Raw genomic sequence first — 5442 nt, 5'->3', positions numbered from 1 at the left:
CCATTCTGTATTCTTTTTTTTTTCTTACTTTGTTGTAATTAGTTGATTATTTTGTCTATGTAACATGTGTAAACGATCAATAAATTTGCTCTGTTCCAAGAAGCATGAGCTTATTGCATTTGAACCATGATGTAGCCAATGTGAAGGTTATAGTTATTAGTCTAACCATTGCAATTTCTTCGGCTCAACCACTGTATGGGGAGGAGCCGAAGAAATTGCAATGTGATGGCGTCTTGAAGCTGTGTACCCTTTACCAGACTAATAACTATAAAATTGCAATGTGATGGCGTCTTGAAGCTGTGTATCCTTTACCAGACTAATAACTAAGCAAGGTTATAGTTATTAGTCTAACCATTTGAACCATGATGTAGCCAATGTGATGGCGTCTTGAAGCTGTGTACCCTTTACCAGACTTGCAATTGCTGACTCTTTTTCAAATTTTGCATTTGATCTTGCTCACGTTCCTAAAACATTAAACCAACATTTGACCTTGCTCATTTTTCTAAAACGTTAAACCAATGTTTGATCTGCACCTTGACTTCCTTGTCTCTAACATATTCTACAAAGTTCTCATCATCATAAAGTATCCTCCATCTCTTTCTGTCATGACTAAAAGCTTCAATCTGGTCCATCATTCTACAATGAGGGAATTCTATTAGTATGAACCCAGTCAGGACAAAATTCACTTGTCCAAAGAGACGTTACTTGCTTCAAGGAACAATCACAAAACCAAATAAAAAAGGATTGCAAAATTATTACTTCATAAGTCTTCATCATCAATAAAGATCTCAGCAGTATTCTGATTGCAAATCCGTACACGCTCCAAAGCACGGGCTTGGCAGTGAGCTACAGTCTCTTCCGCTAATTGTACATTGTTGCATCTCTTCGTAGCTTGATATTCAGCACTTCTCATCATATACACAACTTCCGCCAAGCCCTTTACCACAAATAAAACGGCTGTAAAAAACAGATATACCAGAGGGAGGAAAAAAAGAAAACAGAAGCTAAGATTTTTGTCCCGTACAAATTCATTCTGGTGAAGTCGCCTCGCTGCGAAATTGGTAAAAACGGTTTTGACGGTGATGAATCTGCAGTAAGGAATGATCAAGAACCCAGACGATATGATAACGTAGGATGAACACGTTGACTGCAGCTGATCGAGATCCGTTGCAACAGACTCGGAAGCTAGATGAACAAAATCACAAACGGTTTTTTACTAAATCTTTCAGAAATTTTTTAATTAAGATCTGAATATAACATTTCATAATGTTTAGTTTAAGAACACGATGAACATGAGTTTAATAACATAAAAAGAAGACTATGAACATAAGCTTAAGAACACTTCTAATATGGCTTAAAAAATACTTTGAATATGAGTTTATGAACATAAAAGCACTTTGACAATAGGGTTAGCCTGAAATATGTTCTCTATGAAGCTTCAAAAGTACGTGGGAAGTGAAACATGTATTTCTCTGAATAGCATTTAATTGTTTGAACCTTTGATAGTTTCACTTTTGTCCAATAGCACCAACAGTGTCTACAAAATGGAATAAAAAACATTGCTCCAAAAAAAGACTTACATTTTTAAATTCAACTTAAGTTGAGCTTCCAGTGTTCATATCATCTCCAAGACCACCGCTGTCTCCCTGATAACACCAAGACACATATTGTTATTTTGACAGAACTGAAGAGCGATAAACAATGAGTTACAAACTAACATATCAGGGACTCGTTGAAGATGCGTAAGACTGTGAAGGTCTAACGCTTTGCAGTGGGTCACGATGAGTTGGAATGTGTATGTCTTACCAACACCTCCAGCCTATAAAAGACAGAGTAACAAAACAGCTTTGTCAGCCTCATCAGCAACCTTAACTCGACACAGTATCAAGATTCAACCATTTTTAATCAATAAACGAAACCAAAATAATCTTACACTAACAAAGAAAAACAAAATCTATAAACGAAACCAAAATCATCTAAATCTTTCTAAATCAGTATACAGAATCAAAATCATCTTACATCAACATTAAAAACAAAAAAAACAAAAACTAAACCAAAATATCTAAACTCAAGCTTTCTAAATCAATAAAGGATACTCAAATCATCTTACATCAACAAACAAAAACCAAATTAATAAACGTAACAAAAATCATTATACTGTATAAAAGTTTCAAGAGTTATTAGGATTTGTAGGGATGATGTTCACGGGATGAAGCCTCACCTATTTATAATTGGTGAACCACTGCCTGAAAGAAAAGAAAGATGCATTGAATGAGGAATCGTGCTTGAATTGGGTCAAAGAAGATAAGATTGTCGTTAATGGCAATGAATCAATGCATCTCGTAACGGTTCCAGGAGCACCCAAGCGACATGACACGACACGAAGGCATCTAGATCCAGAGTTTCGTCATGAAGATCCGTCTCACATAACCCTCTCGAATCTCCATTGTTGGCTGAACTGATCAGAGCTTCAAGTAGGCGTTGAAAACCTTGATGTCGAAGGTCGCCATTGATGAATATGGTTAATGTAAGCAGACCTACATTTTTTTAACAGCCCAAAATAACAGACTTTGAAGCCCAACAATCAAAACCGGTAAAATCCATAGTCCAAATGACTTTAATGAGAATTAGACACGTGTCATCGCCTCCTTACCTTATTTTCTGACGTGACAGAAGGAGAATAGAGTTAAGGTCTACTTTATAGTAACAGATTTGAGATAAATAAATTCATTTAAAACATCAATGCATTTTGCTATTAATATTAAGCTGAAAGTGACTATAAATCGGACTGAAGTTCTAAAATGACACTCTTTATATAACAAGAAAAAGACTAAAATACCATTTTTTTGTGAAACAGAGGGAATATCATTTTTTTGTTAATGGTTAATATACTCTCTCTCTCTTTTCTAACCATGGTTATATAGATTCACGTGACATGGCTTGTTTGAATCTAATTTGTGTATGAAGATTCTGCAGAAAAGTCGGAAGGCGAGCAAACAGCAAACTACATTTACCTCTTGGTATCTCCTCGTTTTACACAATTTTTTTGTTTATTTGAATGTATCCAATATATATTTTACAATTCTATGGTTCTTATTTATTAATACGTGATATAAAATCGTTGTTGTAGAGCCAGTCAACAAAAATATAGATGTGCAAATGAATGTGGCAAACATTATATCAAGCCCAACAGAGAGAGCTTAGCAATACCCAAGACTTCATTCAACCTGAGATTGACATAGTTTCACCGTTTCGTATGTTTATAATGAAGCGATGAGACTTTCATTATGTTTTATGAAAAATTTGTCTTTTGGGGATGTTTGTCTCACTCTCTAACACATCATTACTGCCTAAGGCTCATCGTTAAATGAGTGAAGATGTTGTAGACTAGTCTTTCAACAAGCAATTTTTTATGAACTCTTTTCACATAACTTGGTAACGACCGGTCAGCATAACATATGGTAATGATCTTAGAGACATGCGATTCATTATGGAATTCTAAATTGAGTTACTTTCAAGTAGACTTAAAATGGTTAAAAAGGTCCCAAGAGACGAGGAAGAGTTGGTGACAAGAAGATTGACTTAGTGGGGGTTATGGGTTATGATATTTTAGTGGATTTAGAAATACTTCTTAGATTTAGAATTATTTGATAAATCATTAATTTTAAAATTAAACAAGACAGTGAAACTTCTATAAATTAATAATGTTGAGACTACACCAAAACTATAATTGTTTTATTAGTTTCTAGAGATATTAATTTATCGATATACTAATTGAACCAAAAACTTAATTTGAGACTATAAAATTATATTATTTTATAGAGATTTTTAGTGTATATTAATTTATAAAATATTAGTTTAAAGATGTTATACTATAGATTTCAGAATCAAATATATAGATTTCAAAATTAAAATAAATGGATTACTACAAATTAGTCAAATGGATTTGCAATAAGTTCAGATTTGTAAGAAAATAAAATATAAAAAGTACAAAATGTGTAATCTTTAGTCTCTTCCTTTTGGCATTACAATTCTTTCGATCTTGTTATAAAATTAGGATATGAAAAATATTTTTGAAAGGAAAAAACTTACAAGGAAGTATTTAAAGTACTAAAAATTCTCAGACAAGGCAATAAACACACAATATGGTTCACATGCATAATGCATGCTTTGGACATGATCAAAAGTTTTCAACACACTATATAATATAAATTTAAATTGTAGAAAAGAATGATAAAAGAGCAACTTTATTATAAAAATTTTGTAATCCAATGCAAAACCCCAGACACTATAATCGAAGCAAATAAAAAACTAGATTATAAAGCCAGCATCAGTAGATGATAAAAATAAATCAAAACTCAACATATAAATAATAATTAATGCAAAATCCTATGATATTATGCTTAATCAACTGATGTTAGGAATTTTCAAGGCTCCTAAGACAAATGTTGTAGTATAAATGATTGTCGAATCAATTCTAAGGGAATTCGAAGCAATGAGAATCCAAGTACTCACTTAATCTAAGTGCAACCAGTGATTTCAAATAATTTCTAAGCTAATGAATAAAGCTGATTCAGTTTCAGAATAATAAAAGCGGTAAATGAGTTGACTTTCTTAACTAAGGAAAATGATAACTCATGGGCATAGGAATTAGACTTTGGGTGATCAAGTTTCGAACTAAGGATGGTAGAAGAAAAATCAAACTATCAACCTTAAGCTTAGACACGATTCTAAACAAACTCTATGTCTAGATGAATGTTCATTTACTAACACATTTCAAACAACAAATGTCTTTGGTTGAATAATATGGAAGCAATCATTACTAACAGGTCTAAGGCTATCTTAGCACTTCTAACAACAAATGTCTTTGGCAAAATATGCTAAAAGCTTAGAAGAGTTGTTTCAGGCATTTCATCGAACACCTTTTGGGTGGGAAATGCCTAAAAATCAACTTTTGAAAAGCTAACTCAGAAAATGCTTTATGAATACTCTACTATCAAGGTTTTGGAATGATCTACACTAGCTCCATTGTGTTGTCGTCACGCGATAGACATGCGAGCGACCTCGGGGTGTCACTCTGGCCAAGTCGCTCTGGGCTTCGGGTGCGACCTGGAGTGGTCGCTCTGATAGGTCGCTCCGGCTCCGTTTTCGGCTTCCACCGGGATGAAATGGCGAGCGACTTCTCGGGGTCGCTCCAGCGAGGTCGCTCTGAGAGGTAGTTTGGAGCGACCTCATGGCGTCGCTCCGTGATGTCGCTCCGTGATGTCGCTCCCACGCTCTGCTCGTCTAATGATCACCTAGATCACCTCTTTTGAGCTCCAAATGCATCCAAATGTCTCCAAGAACTCCATGTGGTACTCCAACACCTGATAAAGACTCATGTATGCAAAATGCAACCTAAACATGACTAAATCCTAGTCTATATGATCAAAATGCACATGG

General features: G+C 34.4%; 1 long non-coding RNA gene across 1 annotated transcript; it reads right to left on the bottom strand.

Annotated features, from left to right (window-relative positions):
* Positions 1 to 571: 571 nt before the first annotated feature.
* LOC106293785 lies at positions 572 to 2513 on the bottom strand. The gene is made up of 6 exons (XR_001260635.1): positions 2222 to 2513; positions 1719 to 1819; positions 1581 to 1646; positions 1025 to 1185; positions 760 to 937; positions 572 to 636 (listed from the first exon to the last, which is right to left on the bottom strand). It is a non-coding gene; the product is annotated as an uncharacterized LOC106293785 (long non-coding RNA).
* Positions 2514 to 5442: the final 2929 nt, after the last annotated feature.

Source organism: Brassica oleracea, chromosome C5 (genome assembly GCF_000695525.1).
Source record: "Brassica oleracea var. oleracea cultivar TO1000 chromosome C5, BOL, whole genome shotgun sequence".
In the NCBI taxonomy this organism is placed as follows: Eukaryota; Viridiplantae; Streptophyta; class Magnoliopsida; order Brassicales; family Brassicaceae; genus Brassica; species Brassica oleracea.
This window is presented reverse-complemented; position numbering and strand designations above follow the sequence as displayed.